This window comes from Oncorhynchus masou, chromosome 27, assembly GCF_036934945.1.
Source record: "Oncorhynchus masou masou isolate Uvic2021 chromosome 27, UVic_Omas_1.1, whole genome shotgun sequence".
NCBI classification, from domain to species: domain Eukaryota; kingdom Metazoa; phylum Chordata; class Actinopteri; order Salmoniformes; family Salmonidae; genus Oncorhynchus; species Oncorhynchus masou.
The window spans coordinates 35,704,741-35,725,597 of NC_088238.1; the positions used below are offsets into that span (position 1 = coordinate 35,704,741).

At 43.3% G+C, this 20,857-nt stretch overlaps 1 long non-coding RNA gene across 1 annotated transcript; it reads right to left on the reverse strand.

Annotated features, from left to right (window-relative positions):
• Positions 1-207: 207 nt before the first annotated feature.
• Positions 208-18,714, reverse strand: LOC135515337 (uncharacterized). The gene is made up of 3 exons (XR_010451791.1): positions 18,407-18,714; positions 2,997-3,235; positions 208-253 (listed from the first exon to the last, which is right to left on the reverse strand). It is a non-coding gene; the product is annotated as an uncharacterized LOC135515337 (long non-coding RNA).
• Between the last annotated feature and the right edge of the window lie 2,143 nt (positions 18,715-20,857).

Here is a 20,857-nt window from a genome sequence, read left to right on the forward strand (position 1 = left end):
AAAAGGGGGTGCAAGTCAAAATTAGGGAGTTGTTCCTAATATTTTGTACACAAATTCCCTGAGTTTTTTTAGCTGAAACACTGAAGCTGAAGTTGATGCTGAAGCTATAAAGTTGCTTCAGTACAGGGGGAGTGGACAGTTGTGCCACCTTCAATGGTACATGCATGGTTGTATATTGGTATACCTGCATTGCACTGGAGTGGGTATGTCTTCCTTGTGGTCTGGTCTATCTCCATAAAAGGCCTCTGTTGTGCTGAGAAATACAATGCAGGGAAAATATCAAAATTGTAAACATCTAAACCATACCACAATTGACTATACAAACTCCTAGCACTGTATCACTCATCATCGCTCTTTCCAAAGCTCAGCCACCTCTATTGTGAGAGAATTGGAGAGAATACAAAAAATGTCAGAGTATTTTATGCACTCCTCCATGTACTATAGTGTTTTAACATGCCAGATTTTCATCCATGTCACATTCCTTATTTACATTTCTTCTTATATACACAAAGACATTCTCTAAAGATGGACCACATGGTCTAGATATTGTAAACATGCATAAAGTCATACAGAGAGTGTGTTATTTTTTCCAGTGTGTAACTATGGGTCAAAGTTCTCTGGAATTGAGAACCAGACTAGAAGAACATGCGGTGCTTCCCACAGAGATCTGCTTAATATGCTTACAGGATTCATGATCTCTGCTTTTGATTCAGGAACTCAACTCTGCTCTCACTCACTATATCCTATCCTATAAAAAAGTTCTCTTGGCAAGAATATGGGGAGGAAAACTTTGCAAACTCAGCCAAAATAGAAAATAAAGCAGTATAGGGGAGAAGAGAAACACGCCAGATTGCAGAGGGTTGATACAGTGCAAGGCAGCAAAGCCTTTCTCTCCCAAATGATTCACAGTGGAAAGAAAAGCCTTTTCCCTGTCCTCACATGAACTTGAACATGAGCTTCCTGTTATATGCTGGGAGGAGGAAACACCCAGAGCAGAGAGAGAGAGCGGAGAGAGGCAGAGAGCAGGGTCGTATTCACTAAGCACCAAACGGAAGAAAACAGACTCAAACAGGGAGGGACTATACATGTCCAAAAAGAAACACATGCTTTCGTTTTCAGTTGCAAATCCTTTCGCTACGGTGTCCACTATAACTACGACCCAAAGCTGAACAGAGCGGAGCGAGAGCAGAGAGCTCAGTCACACTGGTTGACAGAGGCAGGCCTTCTCTATGTTTCGCCCCCTCCCTGGAAGAAACTAACATGTCAAGGATCTCTATCTCTGCTGTCTGAACTCTTCACCGAACGCCTGAGAAATTAGGTCAAAGCTGGAATTTGTTTGCAATATTACAACAAAGAATTTACTGCATTGCACGTGTGATAAAAGAGAATTGCATGCTACCCTATGTTTGCAACATACTTCAGTCTGAGACTGCCATCATTGAAGTCGTTTGTGGTGACATCAAAATGAGGGGTGCTGCTTTACCCACTGGTGTTCTGGCTCTGGCCCAACCCATCGGTTTCTGGGACCAATCAAATCCAAAATTAAATCAAATTAAATGTTATTGATCACATGCACATGGTTAGCAGATGTTATTGCGAGTGTAACGAAAAGCTTGTGCTTCTAGTTCCGACAGTGCAGCAAAATCTAACAATTCCACAACAACTACCTAATACACACAAATCTAAGTAAAGGAATGGAATAAAAATATATACATATAAATATATTGATGAGTAATGACAGAACGGCATAGGCAAAATGCAATCAATGGTATAAATAACAGTATATCAATATGAGATGAATGATTAAAGTGGCATTATTAAAGTGACTAGCGATCCATTTATTAACCTCTTGAAACTCCCCATCCCGGATCCGGGATTGTGACTAAGCCTCAGGCTCATTAGCATAATGCAACGTTAACGATTTCTGAAAATCGCAAATAAAATTAAAATAATGCGTTTGCTCTCAAGCTTAGCCTTTTCTTAACAACACTGTCATCTCAGATTTTCAAAATATGCTTTTGAACCATAGAAATTGACTAATTTGTGTAAGAGTATGCTAAGCTAGCATAGCATTTTGTGTAGCATGTAGCACGCAACATTTTCACAAAAGCCAGATAACCAAATAAATAAAATCATTTACCTTTGAAGAGCTTCTGATGTTTTCAATGAGGAGACTCCCAGCCACATACCAGATGCGCAGTGTTTCCTGAAAGCGTCTGTGTGTAGGAGAAATCGTTCCGTTTTCTACATTGCGCCTGGCTACCGAAACGAACCGAAAATGCAGTCACCTACAACGTGAAACTTTTTCCGGATTAACTACATAATATCGACCGAAACATGGCAAACGTTGTTTGGAATCAGTCCTCAAGGTGTTTTTTCACATATCTCTTCATTGACATGCAGTTCGTGGAAGCTTGCTTCTCTCTCTGTGCCCCATGGAAAAATACTGGCAGGTGACTTTTGCGCACCAATTTCGGCGCAGGACAACGGGCGGACACGTGGTAAATGTGGTCTCTTATGGTCAATCTTCCAATGATCTGTACGTCACAATGCTGCAGACACCTTGGGGAAAACGACAGAAAGGGCAGACTCATTCCTCTTGCGTTCACAGCCATATAAGGAGATCATGAAAGACAGAGCCTCAAAAATCCTTGTCATTTCCTGGATGCCAAGTCATCTTGGTTTTGCCTGAAGCTCACGTTAAAGGGCACGCACAGAGAAGATATTTGTATTTCTGGACACGTCAGAGTGTTTTCCAATTATATGCATAGTCGAGCATCTTTTTGTGACAAAATATCTTGTTTAAAACGGGAACGTTTTTCTTCCAAAAATGAAATAGCGCCACCATAGGTGTAAGAGGTTAAATAGGCCAATGATTTAAAGTCTGTATGTAGGCAGCAGCCTCTGTCAGTGATGGCTATTTAACAGACTGATGGCCTTGAGATAGAAGCTGTTTTTCAGTCTCTCAGTCCCAGCTTTGATGCACCTACACTGACCTCGCCTTCTGGATGGTTGTGGGGTGAACAGGCAGTGGCTCGGGTGGTTGTTGTCCTTGATCATCTTTTTGGTGTTCCTGTGACATTGGGTGCTGTAGGTGTCCTGGGGGGCAGGTAGTTTGCCCCCGGCGATGCGTTGCGCAGACCTCACAACCCTCTGGAGACCCTTGCGGTTGTGGGAGGTGCAGTTGTCGTACCAGGCGGTGATACAGGCCAACAGGATGCTCTCAATTGTGCATCTGTAAAAGTGTTGGGAAAATTATGATTAAATGACTGAACAAATCATTTTAAATAGAACTGTAAATAAGTAAACCTTTGTTTTATTATATCTGATTAACAATATGAGTTCATAAGAAGGGATTGTGAGACACGGACGAGTAATTAAAGTTAATGAACACCATTCCAACTAGGAAGAAACAAATGGGTTGTGGATTAAATAAACATAAGGTAGTTAATCTATGGTTGAACCGACGAAACTGAGCTATGGGGTTTTTAGATAAGGAAGTGAGTGCATTCCTAGGTTCTGTTAATTAGAACTGTCTGCCAAGTGGTGATCGATAATGTTGGGGGGTCAAAAGTTAATTCAGTAATGTTGTGTGACCTGTGAGTGTGTTAGTAAGTTAGAATGAACTATTAACCTCACTTTGTCCCGGTCGAGAGGGGATTCTGATAAGCAATGAAATGACGTCATGTTATTGTATATAAACTGTTGCTCGTGGTAAAGTGAGAGCACACTCCGAGAATAAATTCTGTTACTTATTATTGAAATGGCTGGTCTCCTATTTTATGCAAACAAGAATCTTACAAATTCTCATAAAATAGATTAAGGGTTTTCAATTACTGAAAACACATTGGCATAATTAAATTACAGTAACAAAAAGTTCATGAAGGTTTTAAGTGACAAGCCAAATTTCTTCAGCCTCCTGAGGTTGAAGAGGCGCTGTTGCTGTTGCGCCTTCTTCAGCACACTATCTGTGCGGATGGACCATTTCAGTTTTCCGTGATGTGTCCATTGTCTCCGGCCACCTGTGTTTGCCTCGTTGCCTCGTTTTCCCGAAAGCACTATGATTTTCCTTTTTATGGCCACAAGTGTGTTTTAAACATGCAATATACTGGTTATTAATATAGCACATTAAAAGATGTCTATCTCCCTGAGCCATCGGGAGCCATAGGGTCATGTTGATCCGTTACATACTTGGCCCCTGTCTGCTTCTCTTTCCAGAGAGCAGCGAGGAGAGGAGAGAATGTGGCCGAAGTCAAATGCCAAAGTTCTGTCATCCGTTGCTGCGGCTCCCAGAATATTGGGAAACGTCGCTGCAGTGCGATTGACAGGCTGGGTTCAGCACCAGAGTACCAGAGCACCAGGCCAGGCAACAGAAGAAGCTTCCAGTTGCAGACGCAGCACTAAAACAGCCAGATGTGCAGTAAAGAAAACCTACAACAGTCTTATTGGGCCCTTCCGGCCCGGTCCAGGCCCTGACACTTTTAACTTCGATTGTGTAAAATAAAAAAAAGCTTCCCAAACCGAAAAAAAGCTTCCCAAACCGAACATCAGGAGGAGCAAATTGAATGTTATCTTTCAGAAGCAGGAGAGCTGTAACGTCTGAAGAGGAATCATCGGACCAAAGCGCAGCATGGTAAGTGTTCATGCTTTCTTTATTAAACCTGAACACTAACAAAATAAGGGAATAAACGAAACAGTCCTGAAAGGTGCAAAACACTAAACAGAAATTAACTACCCACAAAAAGCCTGTGGGAAAAATATACCTTAGTATGGTTCCCAATCAGAGACAGCTGTCCCTGATTGAGAACCATACCCGGCCAAAACAAAGAAATACAAAAACATAGAATGCCCACCCAAATCACATCCTGACGAAACCAAAGTAGAGACATAAAAAGATCTAAGGTCAGGGCGTGACAAGAGCAGTGAGATAACTATTAAACAAATGGAAATGAAGGCGACAGATTGATTTTCCAAGTGTTGTCTGATAGAAAAACTTTCCCATAATACTGTCTCTTGGCAAGAATATGGGGAGAAAAACTTTGCAAACTCAGCCAAAATAGAAAATAAAGCAGTATAGGGGAGAAGAGAAACATGCCAGATTGCAGAGGGTTGATACACATTTGATTTAAAGCTGTTAATGTAAATTAAGGAGGGGCATTACTTCTGAATATTGCTAATATATATTTATATATTTTTTTTTATATATATATTTAGGGCTCACTTAGAAATGTACTTGTTTTTTAAAGAAAAAAAACATTTTTTTTATCCATTAAAATAACATCAAATTGATCCAAAATACAGTGTAGACATTGTTAATGTTGCAAATAGGTTTGCACATTTTGGGGTATATTCAGAAGTCGAAACGTTCTTTGGGAATTAACGGGAATATATGGGAATTAACAGAAATATATGCAAATTCATATTAATACCATTTAAATATAGATGTTTTTTGCATTGGATATATTTACCATATATGGAGACAGAAACAAACCTTTTACCTTACCATAAGTAGACAATTGCAAATGATTCAATCCTTCCAATAGAAAAAAAACAATTTAGTTACGAATTGAACTTTAACTAAATTTGTTCACTCTTCACTTGGGATGATTTCACTGAACAACAAAAGAGAATATTGAATGATCCCCAATGATCCATCGCATCTCCCAAAAATTATAGTGTATAATCTAAAGCTTTGGTTGTCTTCCTCTCAGGCTTCCGTGTCTTCTCCCTGAATCTCCTCAATGTCCACCTCTTGAACATCAGACTCTGAGGCCTCAACTTCATTGTCACTTTCCAAGCTTGTTGAGGACGACTAGTTGTCAGGCTCAAAAAGCCAAAAATTTGCCCGGACGGCCACCAATTTTTCAACCCTTGTATTGGTCAGCCTGTTGCGTGCTTTGGTCTGTTCCCAAACAAGGACCAGTTGTGCTCTGAGGCATCTGATGTTGGTGGGATTTGGAGGACGATGGAGGCAACAGGGGAAAGAGACTCAGATCCACAAAGTTCCTTCCACCAGGTGGCTGATGAGATGTGTTGACACGACTGCCATATTGCATCTCCATCCCAAAACCCTTGCTTGGAAGTGTACTTCGCCAGACAGCCAAGAACCTTGCCCTCATCTAGGCCAAGGCGGCAAGACACGGTAGTGTTAGTGTTGACACCATAGACTTCGTTGATCTCTGCACCAGACAGGATGCTCTTGCCAGCATACTTGGGGCCCAACATGTACTCTGAGGCATGTATGGGCTTCAGGCAGATGTCTTCACACTTTGATGTATTTCAGAACTGCAGTTTCCTCTGCTTGGAGCAACAGTGAAGTGGGCATTGCAGAAAAACAAACTGTACCTAGCTTTCTGGTCATGCGCCTCTAACAATACACTTCAAGTTACCCTCGTTCAAGATGGCTGTACTTCTTCATTACACAAAGGAAAAACCTCATCCAATTTCTCGGTTTCTCTGGTTTTTTTAAACTCCCCAAATTCCCGGGCTTTTAACATCCCATGTGTTACGAATCCCTTTTGGCCCGACAGTCTAGGGGGATCGTAATGAGACCCGTAACATAACTCATACAAATTCTAATAGTGACAAAATAAAAGTGAGAACGAAATAACTACGACAACTGAAATCTACCGTCAAACTCAGGGTTTATTAATAAACACACGGTAATGGGGGGAGCAGGAAAAGGGGCTGAGCTGGACCCAAGGAAAGAAACAATAAGTATTCAAAAACATCCCTAAGCTAGACTAGCCTACTTTAACAACAGCTAACTAACTAACCAAAAATGCAGCGGGTGGTCCGCCCAGTTCTAACTAGTGTATTTAACAAAGTTTACCTACGGGTAGTGTATGCCCATGGGCGACATGTCTTGGTTCCCCCTTTTCCCACCAGCAAACAAACACCATAACCAAAAACAATACTCACAGGTGATGACAAAGTGCTATGGAGGTGCTCAAACAAAAGAGAGGTCAATACACAAAGAGAGAGGGAAACAGAGAGACCAGACTCTTCCAGATCTGCCAGTCAGCCAGACTCTTCCAGATCTGCCAGTCAGCCAGACTCTTCCAGATCTGCCAGTCAGCCAGACTCTTCCAGATCTGCCAGTCAACCAGACTCTTCCAGATCTGCCAGTCAACCAGACTCTTCCAGATCTGCCAGTCAACCAGAAGCTTCCAGATCTGCCAGTCAACCAGACTCTTCCAGATCCGCTAGTCAACCAGACTCATCCAGATCCGCCAGTCAGCCAGGATCTGCCAGAACTACCAGCCAGCCAGGATCTGCCGGATTCAACTGCCTGGCTGGGTTTCCTCTCAGTGCTGGGCTGCCCCTCAGTCCCGAGCTGCCCCTCAGTCCCGAGCTGCCCCTCAGTCCCGAGCTGCCCCTCTCAGCTGCCCCTCGAGCTTGCCCCTCAGTCCCGAGCTGTCCCTCAGTCCCGAGCTGCCCTCGGCCCCTCAGTCCCGAGCTGCTTCAGAGCAGTCCCGAGCTGCCCCTCAGTCACGAGCTGCTGCTCAGTTCAGTGGGGTTCTGGGTGAGGACTATTAGGCCATGGTCGGCAGCGAGGGTGGATTATCCCAGGACGCGAAGGGGAGGAACTATGACATTTATGGAGTGGGGTCCACGTCCCGAGCCGGAACCGCCACCATGGACAGACGCCCACCCGGACCCTCCCTATGGTTTTGAGGTGCGTCCAGGAGTCCGCACCTTAGGGGGGGTTCTGTCACGCCTTGGTCTTAGTATTTTGTGTTTTAGTTAATTAGTTGGTCAGGCCAGGGTGTGACATGGGTTTATGTTATTGTGTTGTCGTATTGGGGTTTTTGTAGGCATTGGGATTGTGGTTGATTAGGGGTGTGTTTAGTTTAGGTTTGGCTGCCTGAGGCGGTTCTCAATCAGAGTCAGGTGATTCTTGTTGTCTCTGATGGGGAACTGTATTTAGGTAGCCTGGGTTTCACTGTGTATTTCGTGGGTGATTGTTCCTGTCTCTGTGTAGTTTCACCAGATAGGCTGTACTTAGGTTTCACGTTCCGTTTTGTTGTTTTGTATTTGTCTCAGTATTTTCATGTAATCGTCATTTGTTTCATTAAAAAACATGAGTAACCAACATGCTGCATTTCGGTCCGACTCTCTTGCGACAAACGAAGAATAACGTTACATGGGGATTCTAAAGCTGATGGCGAAGGACGTGTTTTGTTTCCAAGGCAACTCGTTGGAGGGAGCATACGACGTGGCACTATATACAGAGGAGAAACATGATGATATCCTGAGAAGGGCAAGAGCAGTGGGAGGTGAGAGGCCGATGAGCCACTATGAAATAACAAGCCTGGCGAAGAACAACTTTAGGGTTGTAACTGTCAACATTTACAACCCATACGTTAAGGACGAAGAGGTGAAGGCCTTTCTGGGGAGATACATGGATAACGTCTCCTCAGCAAGGCACCTCAAAGACTCCCTTGGGTTTTGGAATGGGAGGAGAAGCTTCCAGGCCCTCCTCAGGGAGGACCCAAAGGGACATGGTGGCTACCTCCATCCTCCTGCTATGTTCTCCCTAGGGGCTGACAGGGGACGTTGTTTTATGCACGTCCGCCCCCATTTTGCAGGCGCTGTATGGCCTACGGCCACATTTTCGCCTCGTGCAGCACGAGAAAATGCAGATTTTGTGGATCTGAGGAACACGAGGCGAGGGATTGTGACAAGCCTAAGGCGTGCCACGGGTGTGGCTCGTCAGCACACCTGTAGCGGGGGTGCCCAGCTCATCAGAGGTCATACGCATCTGCGGCTGGGGGGGGAGCAGGAGCGGGGGATGGGGGAAGAAGAGGAGGGGAAGGAAGCACGCCTCATGACCAGAGTACAGGTCCAGAGGGGAAGACCGCAAGGAAGGAGGAGGAGCAAGAAGCGGCGGATGGAAGAGAGAAGGAAACAGAAGGCACGGGAGTAGGAGAAACAGGAAAAGTGGCGGAAGAAGGCAACCGAGTGGAGGAGCATGAGAGAGAAGAAAGCGAGGGAGGAGTGTTGGAGAAGGAGACGGTGGAAGAGCAAGTGGACTGTGGGGAAAGTGCCCTGGTGGAAGAGATGAGGGGTATGGTGGAGGAGCTGGCGGGGGGAGGGTGGTATCTCTCCACTGCCGCCATCACCAAAGAAGAGAATGAAGAGGAGGGTGCAATTGGCCGACAGTGAGAGGGAGGGGATGGCCAAGAGAGTGATGGGGGTGGGAGAAACTTCTGGGTTGCTGCTGGTTTCCCCAGGCCCTCAACTTCTGTTGGGTGGGGACACACCTAACAAGACTCAGGACTGGGTACAGTTTTTTGTTTGGGGACTCAGCCTCCCCGATTTTTTTTCCAATCCAGCTGCAGCACTGGGGAGGGGGAGGATTGTGGGGGTAGACCCAGGGTGCAGGGCACCCCGGAGCCAAACACTATTCCTGCATCCTGGGTTGGTGAGAGTACGGATGGTGTTCTCACCGGTAGATATGGAGCAGGGGAGCATTGGGTGAGTCTCCTGTTTTTTTTTCTGTCTGGGTTTAGAATTTGAGTGTATTACATGTTTTTATTTTATTCTTTCATGGGGTCTAATTTACTTTTGTTAATTTAAATGTAAGGGGTTTAAGGGATTTTGTTAAGAGGAGGGCGGTTTTAGTTATTTGGAGCCGGTCCTACATTGCTCAACTCCAGGGGGGTTGAGCGGAGGCTCGACTATATTTTTGTACCCAGGTCTTTGGGTAAGTTGTCTGGGCGGCTGTTGCCTGTTTTCTTTTCGGATCACGACGGGGTGCTCCTGCAGGTGGAGTCGCCAGTCTGCCTCTTTGGTAGGGGGTACTGGAAGATAGACCGGGATGTGCTGGAGGAGCAGGCTTTTGTTGACGGGTTTTATGGTTTCTTTTGGAGGCTTGAAGGCCTACGGTCCATGTGCGAGGGGGTGTTAGAGTGGTGGGAATTAGTTAAGGTGAGGATTAGGGCTTTTATAATAGGATATTGCAAGAGGAAAAAAAAGGAGGAGAGGAGGGAGGTGGATCGTATCCAAAGGTTAATTGAACTCGAATACGAAGCAGGCAACCTCGGCGGGTCGTTTGACTGGGAGAGATCTGCAACCCTAAAGGTGCAGCTCAGGGAGTTGCAGCAGCGGAAGGCTCGAGCTTTCCTGGAGCGTGCGCATAGTGGCTTTCTAGAAGATTATGAGACTTGTTCTGCTATGTTCTTTAAGTCGGTTAGGGCAAGACAGAGTAGGAAGGTAATGCATGGCGTTAGGGAAGAAAATGGTAGTATAGTTAGAGAACCAGAGGATATGGTCAGGGTGACAACTGATCATTTCCAAGGTTTATTTAAGGAAAGGGAAATAGATGTAGAGCAGGGAAATGTGTTTTTAGAACACTTGTCCAGGCAGTTGCCGGAGGACATTAGAGAAGGGATGGAGGCCCAGATTTCACTAGAATAGGTTGAGAGCGCTCTTAGGAGGATGGGAAAAGGGAAGGTGCCTGGGATGGATGGGCTGCTGGCTGAGTTTTATCTCAAGTTTTGGGGTATACTTGGACCAGTGGTCCTCGAAGTCTTGAAGGTCATCCTTGAGACAGGGGTCCCGGGGGGGATCAATGGCTGTTGGTGTGCTGTCACTTTTATATAAGAAAGGGGAAGTAACAGACCTTGGCAACTGGCGGCCGTTGACCATGCTGTGTGTAGATTACAAGCTACTTGCAAAGGTTTTAGCAGACCGGTTGCGCACAGCCCTGCCCTACGTCATCCATGAGGATCAGTCGTGTGGGGTAGAGGGCCGCTCTATTAAATGGAACCTACAGTTAATCAGGGACTCCATCGCTTGGGTTGAAGATAGAGGACTGCCTTTAATGGTAGCAGCGCTAGATCAGGAGAAAGCCTTTGATAGCGTGAATAGATCCTTTTTATTCAGAGTGTTAGGTCGATTAGGATTTGGGGAGAAGTTCATCGGATGGATTCGTACATTATATGTCGGAGCGGGGTGCCGAGTTAGTGTAAATAGTCACTTGGGTGACGTTTTTGACCTCTCGTCTGGGGTCAGGCAGGGGTGCCCACTCTCGGCTCTCCTCTTCGTTCTGTACATGGAGCCTCTGGGGGCTGCCATTAGGGCAGACACAGGGGTGGAAGGCTTGTTGATCCCTGGAAGTGGTGGGCTGCGTGTTAAGATGACGCAGTATGCCGACGACACTTCCTTGCTGCTGTGCAAGGACTCGTGCCTGACAAGGTCCCTTGCCATCTTTGGGGATTTCACCCGAGCGTCGGGAGGGGTTCTGAACCGTCAAGTTTTTCGGAAGATGGCGGGGTAGAATGGATGTGCCCGGGGGGTTGTCTCTCTGTAAGGGGGCCCTGAGGATTCTCGGGGTCCATTTTGAGACCTCCGGCTCAGCGACGCTAAACTGAAACATGCGTATCGCAGTGGTACAGAGGAAGCTAGCAATGTGGAAGGCTAGGTATTTGTTTATTGTGGGCAAAGTCCTGGTCCTACAGGTGGATGTGTTGCCGTCTCTTTTGTATTTGGCATACATCTACCCATTGCCGGCTTGTCTGAGGAGGCCTCTAGTGAGGCTTGTGTTTCAGTTCATGTGGAGTGGCAGGTGCGAGTGGGTCGCCAGGGCACGCATGATCTGTCCCATCGGGGAGGGAGGTAGGGGGGTACCACATTTTCCCCTCAAGCTGGACACAATTTTTGTTTCTTTCTTGTTAACGGAGCTTGCTCATCCAGTGATACACCCGTCCGGTTACCTCCTGCGGGTGTTCTTCTCGTATCAGGCGAGAAGCGTAATGGTGTGGTCTAACACGGGTCCTCGGGCGGAACAGCTGCCGTGGCACTTTGGTCATGCGGCCAAGTGGCTGCGTGCGAACCCTGAGGTTGAAGTTGCCCTAGTAGGTTTAGATCACAGGCACCTGTACGAGGAGGTCAGAAAGGCAGGGATTCCGGCGCCTGTAGTGGGCATCTCGGAAGTGGTCTGGGAGGGAGTGCAGGCGCGGGGTCTGGACAACAGGCTCAAGGACCTGAATTGGTTGAGCCTCCATAAGTGCTTGCCGGTACGTTCCATCATGTACCGGTATAGTTTGGTGCAATCCCCCACCTGTCCAAGATCCTCTTGTGGCAGGGAGGAGACTGTGCGCCATGTCTTTTGGGACTGTGCCTTTGCCGGAGTAGTATGGGCTAGGGCACGGGTGTTGTTAGGTTTGGTAAGGGGGGATTTTGTATTGACATGAGCCAGGTTAGAGAGAGGTGTAGGGAGAGCGAGAGGGACGGATAGGGACAGGTTTCTGCTCTGGCTTCTCATGAGTCTCTTTAAACGGGGGCTGTGGGAAGCCAGGCAGAACATGGTGAAGACAGGGAGAGATTGGGGGGTGGAAGGGATAGTGAGGAGGGTGGAAGGAGATTTGAGGGGGAGGATGAAGAGGGAGGAGAGGAAGTGGGGGCAGCATGCTACTCGGGAGAGGTGGAAGGGGGGTTTAGGGCTGGGTGTCATTTAGATTTGTAAGGGGATAGATTAGGGACGGGGAGATTGTAGGGTGACTGGGAGGGAAGATGCTCCCCTGAGGTTTTGTTTGGGGTTTATGTTTAGTTAAATTATTTAAATTAAAATACCATTATTTGAGTATGTATGGAAATTATGAGTTGTAAAGAATGAATGGTATTGAAGATAATAAATATTTTTTTATAAAAAATAAAAAAAAGATTGTCTGTATAGGTTTTCACGTTCCGTTTGTTGTTTTGTTTTGTTCATTTTTTCATTCGTCATTAAACATGTCTCAAAGATACCACGCTGCATTTTGGTCCGCTTCTCTTCCACCAGATGAAAGCCGTTACACTGGCGCAGCTTTCTATAATTCCTCCGGACATTTTGGAGAATTTTCTAAACATGGCGTCATTGTAAACCGAGATGTATGGATATAAAATGCATATTATTGAACAAAGCATAATTGTACTGTGTAACATGTCATATGACTGTCATATGATGAAGATTTTCAAGAGGTTAGTGAATGATTTTTTTAAAATCCTGCTTTTGTCAATTTATATTTTACTGGACAAAATGGCTACGTTTTTTTTTTGTTTTGGTGGTGGTCTAACATAAATATATGCTGTGTTTTCCCCGTAAAACATTTAAAAAATCTGACACACTGGGTAGATGAACAAGGTGTTTATCTTTTATTTGAGGTATTGGACTTGTTAATGTGTGGAGGTTAAATATTTATAAGAAAATTTTTGCATTCCCTGCGCCACTGTTTCAGCTGAACTGGGGGTGGGGGGGGTGGAGTACCCATAGCTTTAAGAAGTTTTAATGGAATATCTATGGAATATCTACATAGGTGTACAGAGGCCCAAAGTGACACGTTGTGATAGCTAATCCAAGTTTATAATTTTAAAAGGCTAATTGAACATTAGAAAACCCTTTTGCAATTACATTAGCACAGCTGAAAACTGTTGTCCTGATTAAAGAAGAAATAAAACTGCCCTTCTTTAGACTAGTTGAGTATCTGTAGCATCAGCATTTGTGGGTTTGATTACAGGCTCAAAATGTTCAAAAACTAAGCACTTTCTTCTGAAACTCATCAGTCTATTCTTGTCCTGAGAAATGAAGGCAAAATATGCAAAGAAATTTCCAAGAAATTGAAGATCTCGTACAACGCTGTGTGCTACTCCCTTCACAGAACAGGTCAAACTGGCTCAGACCAGAATAGAAAGAGGAGTGGGAGGCCCCGGTGCACAACTGAGCAAGAGGACAAGTAGATTAAAGTGCCTAGTTTGAGAAACAGACACCTCACAAGTCCTCAACTGGCAGCTTCATTAAATAGTACCCGCAAAACACCAGTCTCAACATCAACAGCGAAGAGGCGACTCCGGGATGCTGGCCTTCTAAGCAGAGTTGCAAAGAAAAAGCTATATATCAGTCTTGCCAACAAAAAGAAAAGATTAAGATGTGCAAAATAACACAGACACTGGACAGATGAAGATTGGAAAAAAGTGTTATGAACAGACGAATCTAAGTTTCAGGTGTTCGGATCACAAAGAAGAACATTCGTGAGAGCAAGAAAAAATGAAAAGATGCTGGAGGAGTGCTTGACGCCATCTGTCAAGCGTGGTGGAGGCAATGCGATGGTCTGGTGGTGCTTTGGTTGTGGTAAAGTGGAAGATTTTTACAGTGTAAAAGGGATCTTGAAGAAGGACGACTATCACTCCATTTTGCAACGCCATGCCATACCCTGTGGACGGCGCTTAATTGGAGCTAATTTCCTACAACAGGACAATGACCCAAAGCACAGCTCCAAACTATGCAATAACTATTTAGGGAAGAAGCAGTCAGCTGCTATTCTGTCTATAATGGAGTGGCCAGCAGTCACCAGATCTCAAACCTATTGAGCTGTTGTAGGAGCAGCTTGACCGTATGGTACATAAGAAATGTCCAATTTGTGGGAGGTGCTTCAGGTAGCATGGGGTGAAATCTCATCAGATAACCTCAATAAATTGACAACTAGAATGCCAAAGTGTCACGTCCTGACCTTAGAGATCCTTGTTATTCTCTATGTTTGGTTAGGTCAGGGTGTGATTTGGGTGGGCTTTCTATGTTCTCTATTTCTTTGTGTTTGGCCGAGTGTGGTTCCCAATCAGAGGCAGCTGTATTTCATTGTCTCTGATTGGGGATCATACTGAGGCAGCCCTTTTTCCCTCCTTCAGTGTGGGATCTTGTCTTTGTTTGAGTGCATGTAGTTTGCACGATGAAGCATTTCGTTCATTGTATTGTTTATTGTTTTTCTTGGTGGAACATTTAAATAAAAGAATGTATGCCTACAACCCTACACCTTGGTCTCCTTCCGACAACAAACGTTACACAAAGGTCTGCAAGGCTGTAATTGCTGCAAATGTAGGATTCTTTGACGAAAGATAAATTTGAAGGACAAAATTATTATTTAAATTAAAAATCATTATTTATAACCTTGTCAACGTTTTGACTATATTTCCTTTTCGTTTTGCAAATAATTTCATGTATGTTTTCATGGAAAACAAGGATATTTCTAAGTGACCACAAACTTTTTAACATGTACTATATATATATATATATATATATAGTACCGGTCAAAAGTTTGGACACCTACTCATTCAACGGTTTTTCTTTATACTTTACTATTTACACAGCCTGGATGTGTGTTGGGTCATTGTCCTGTTGAAAAACAAATGATAGTCCCACTAAGCGTAAACTAGATGGGATGGCGTATTGCTGCAGAATGCTGTGGTAGCCATGCTGGTTAAGTGTGCCTTGAATTCTAAATAAATCACAGACAGTGTGACCAGCAAAGCACCCTCAAACCATCACACCTTCTCCTCCATGCTTCACGGTGGGAACCACACATTCGGAGATCATCCACTCACAAACTCTGAGCCCTAGGACCCAGGACAACCTGGCATGATGACTCCTTGCTGTCCCCAGTCCACCTTGTTCTGCCTGCGGCTATGGAACCCTGACCTGTTCACCAGACATGCTACCTGTCCCAGACCTGCTGTTTTCAACTCTCTAGAGACAGCAGGAGCGGTAGAGATACTCTTAATGATTGGCTATGAAAAGCCAACTGACATTTAATCCTGAGGTGCTGACTTGCTGCACCCTCGACAACTACTGTGATTATTATTATTTGACCATGCTGGTCATTTATGAACATTTGAACATCTTGGCCATGTTCTGTTATAATCTCCACCCGGCACAGCCAGAAGAGGACTAGCCACCCCTCATAGCCTAGATTTCTTCCTAGGTTTTGGCCTTTCTAAGGAGTTTTTCCTAGCCACCGTGCTTCTACACCTGCATTACTTGCTGTTTGGGTTTTTTGGCTGGGTTTCTGTACAGCACTTTGAGATATCAGGTGATGTAAGAAGGGCTATATAAATACAGTTGATTTGATTTGATTTAGTGGTTTCTTTGCAGTAATTTGACCATGAATGCCTGATTCACGCAGTCTTCTCTGAACAGTTGATGTTGAGATGTGTCTGTTACTTGAACTCTGTGAAGCATTTATTTGGCCTGCTATTTCTGAGGCTGGTAACTCTAATGAATTAACTCTGAGTCTTCTTTTCCTGTGGAGGTCCTCATGAGAGCCAGTTTCATCATAGCGCTTGATTGTTTTTGCGACTGCACTTTAAGAAACTGTCAAAGTCTTAAAGTAATGATGGACTGTCATTTCTCTCTGCTTATTTGAGCTATTCTTGCCATAATATGGACTTGGTCTTTTACCAAATAGGGCTATCTTCTGTATACCACCCCTACCCTGTCACAACACAACTGATTGGCACAAACACATTAAAGAAGGAAAGAAATTCCACAAATGAACTTTTTTCAAGGAACACCTGTTAATTGAAATGCATACCAGGTGACTACCTCATGAAGCTGGTTGACAGAATGCCATGACTGGTACTGTATATACATTATTATTATTATTATTATTATTATTATTATGTATATAAAATACATAATCTCTCTCTCAGTTGAACTGTGCAACTGACAGCTTTGGCTGTGAGAGTCAACCTGTCATGTTGGGCTCCCGATTGGCGCAGCGGTCTAAGACACTGAATCTCATTACTGAATACATTACTACAGACCCAGGTTCAAATCCAGGCTAAATCACATTCAGGTTGGATTGGGACTCCCATGGGGTGGTGCACAATTGGTCTGTGTTTGGCCAGGGTAGGCCATCATTGTAAATACAAATTTGTTCTTAACTGACTTGCCGAGTTTAAAAATAATTTGTGGGCCTACTCTGTGTACTGACCCCAGCACTTGTGCACACAACACATAAAATATGTGCTGTGACTGACAAGGTTCAAGGCTCAAATGAAGAAGTAATCAACATTTTCTGCCACTTTCACAGGAGATATTTTGGATCAATGTCTCTTAACATAAGCCTTTTCAGATAGATGAAGGATGGTCAGGGGGTATAGACAGAGTATGTGATCTTTTTCACATGAACGGGTTTTCCCACTGCCTTTTTTTGGAGACAAATGACAGGCTTATACATTCTCCATAGAACTAATAACCATTACTTGGTAATCATTATAAATAAGAAATACAAGTTTCACTCAATGTTTTTCACTTGTAATGCAGAACTAAAATGTAATGCATTATTCACTGAATCATATTACAATATGTTTCACCCAGCAATCACAGTACAGTAATTTTAAAAAGTCAAATGTAACTTAAAATCAGAATTATTTTGGCAGATTTCTCATTACGATTTAAACTGTTTTCGTGTCCCTGAAAATTTAAATCATTAAAACATGTTAAACCTACCTGTTATGACAATGTCTATAACATGCATTCTTCAAATCTTTGACTTTCTGTTGATCTGAAATGTCCACTTCTTCAATGTCCAAGGTTGAGCAGCCAGGACAGAAACAGAACTCACAGCGCATTTTAGTACTTTTATAGAAATATCCTTGTATCTTTGCATCTGAAAATTACAAATGATCACCATCAAAAAAGGCAAATAGTGAAAATATTCTGAGGATCAAATCAAAATCAAATCAAATGAAAATTACAAATGGGATGATTTACAGCTAAATAATTTTAGGGTAGCGTAGGCTATTTTCTTCCACAGACACACAGGATGCATTGCTGAGATTATTATCAACGTCATAGCAAAACACCAACTAATTTCAACTCCTCAAAGAAGGCAATTATCTGCCAACTTTCAATAGATCTCTTTTTGTCCCATAATATGTGAATCATTATAAGACTCAAGGACTGAATAGTTGTATATATTTAGCAGGCTATTCAGGCTGTATTCCATTTTAAAACATATTTAAGGGAAAACCACATGGAAATAGATAGGAAAACCACACAATCAAAACATATCTGTCTGACAATTTACCATGTGAACAGCTCAAATTGGCAGAATTACATTTTATTTTATTAAATGCAGATTTGTTCAAATGCCACAAATGCACCTTTAAAAGGGATTTGTGGTCTTCATTGTGGATTAGTGGAGATGGTAAGGCTATAAGCATTGTTTTTCAACTCTCTGTTAATTAAGAACAACAAAGAGAAAGGATATTGTATAAACCTTGAACTAAAACTGACCTCTTTCTTTCTTTAACTGCAACTGTGAATTTAAGGCTATAGCCTCTCTAGCCTCCCTTGAATCAAAATAGAAATGCATTAGACATTGATATTGGTTTGTTTTCTGTGATGTCATTGTAAGGAACAACATAACATTGTTGGGGGCTATTTGAGTTTGAGGTTGAAATAACTACCAGTGAAAACTTCCCTCTTGCCTATGGACGAGACGAGATTGTCGGAACATCTCAGTTGCTGAATCGTGTCATCCACCGCACTGAAAATACATGCTGTCCACCGGCAGACAGAACACGATTTGAAACGGCCATTACCTACAATAAATGCAGTTTGTTTTTATGGAGCACATTAACTTACGTTTAATTGCTTGTCTTCAAACATCTGTATTTTCCTCATATCTCCTTGTAGTTTGTCATTGAATCACAGAAAATGTATATTTCTTATGGAAAAAAGAAGATGAACGTCGATTTGACATGGACGCCAATTTTAAGATGAAGTTCAAGTTCAAGTCTTGAGCGACCATCACCCTCTGTTGGTCTGTCTCTCCCTTAAGTCCAATTCCACTCCCCCCGCAAGTATTGTGTCCTCGCTGCACCACGGCAACAACGATGCGAGTGTGAGAAAAGAAGACTAGGCTGTGTAGTGACCCGCGCTCTGAGTAGATACATTGTAACATTGTAGCAAAGTAGGCCTATATAACCTTCTGCAAAGAAGCATCAATAGCAAAAGAAGATGTGATGAGTTCGCCGACTCTTTTAAAAATATTCATTCAGAATAGGCTACCAACATTTCCTCGCTCGCCACATCGGCGGTGGGGCCGGACTATCAGTAGACCCGATAAACTCACTGTGTTCCTTCTGCCATTTGCTGAAATAGATTTGCAAAGTTCGGCTAAGGTGAACTGTGATTCGCAGCTGCCTGCCTATCTCAGATATGAAAACCACTGGACCTAGCATTGTCCTACTACAATTACACATTTACAAAATATAAGAGGTGTCGAGCATTAGGATCATTAGACTACTGCAAACAAACAGCCATGCACACACATCCGTTTTTTTATAGAATGCATGCATGCATACAACACTATAATATTCTGAATGAACATTTTTAAAAGAGTCTGCGAACTCATCACATCTTCTAGCTATATAAAAAACTTGAGGCACCACGTTTTGGCTACTCCTGTTCATTTCTTTATTACACTCATTTTTATTACATGCATATTACACACATTGAAGTTGTTCCATAATAAAACATGGAAAACATTGCTTTTCAATAACGCAATCAGAATTTGTTCGGTCTATTCAAGTGTTAAATGGAGTCCTTCACTTCCAATGTATACCTACTAGAATAGACCTGAGACTCGTGTTCATATAGGCTAGGCTAGCCTACTGTCAGCATATTTTGTCATTTTACCAAGGCAGTTTCAAGTAAATGCAAATGAGAGGCATAGGTCTAGGTCTCAAACACACGTTCTGTCAATGTTCTGTCAATGTAGGCCATCATATCAATTTCATAATAATTTCCAGGCATGTAGGCCTAGCCTATTTTCCAAAAATACCTTCACCAAAAGGCACCCAGTAAACGAATAGGCTAGGCCTAGGCACAATGCACCTGTTTAATCTCCCTGTGTTCACTGGAATAAAGCATGTGCTGTTGCATATTTATTTTTCCTCCAGGCATGCAGTGTCAGGTGATTTCATGCCTGGACTTGTGATTAGGCTATATGATTCCATGTCAACAGATATGATTTAGCTATTGTATTCTGTTATATGAGGGTTCAATATGTTTGTAGGAATTCTAGATGAGCGGTAGATAATTTGTGGTATGATACAAGTATTGTAAAGTATTATTTGTAACTGCTTTGCTTTAAATTACTGTGCAAGACAAGAAGGCACTTTTCCGCATAATTAGCCTAGAAGACACTTTTCCTCATAATTAGCCTATAGCTAATTTACAGGCTATAGACTACTGTGACTACCGTTATTTAATTTGGATAACAGGGTTCCCATAGGCCTGTTATTTGGTTTTAGAATGCATTTTTCTTTAGAATTTTTAATAAGTATTGACACTCCTGAGGCAATACTTTGTAAAAGCACATTTGGCAGCGATTACAGCTGTGAGTGTTATTGGGTATGTCTCTAAGAGTTTTCCACATCTGGATTGTGCAACATTTTCCCATTATCCTTTTCAAAATTCTTCAAGCAGTGTCAAATTGGTTGTTGATCATTGCTATACAACCACTTTCAGGTTTTGCCATAGATTTTCAGGTAGATTTATGTCAAAACTGTAACTCGGCTTTTCAGGAACATTCACTGCCTTCTTGGTAAGCAAATCCAGTGTAGATTTGGCCTTGTGTTTTAGGTTATTGCCCTTATTTGTCACACTAATTAAAATTGGCCTTGGTGAAAAATTGGTGAAATCCCTGAGCGGTTTCCTTCCTCTCCTGCAACGGAGGACACTGTCACGAATATTACCGAAGGTGACTCCCCTTCTGGTTCGGGTGGCGCTCGGCGCTCGTCGTCGCCGGTCTATTAGCTGCCACCAATCCATTGTTCTGTGTTAGTTTGGTTTTGTCTAATTGGTTTCACCTGTTTCTTGTTTGGTTGTTAGGGTGGGGCTATTTTAGTTAGTTCAGCCCGCTTCTGTTTGTGCGGGCTTGTTCATCTGTATGTGTTAGAGTGGTTAGTGTTTTGCATTTTCGGGTTTTTTCGCTGTCCTTTATTTTTCACATGTGTTGTTCGCCTGATTATTGTTCTTGTGATTTTCTGGAAAGCGTGTTTTTCCCGTATCCTTTGATCTCTGCGCCTG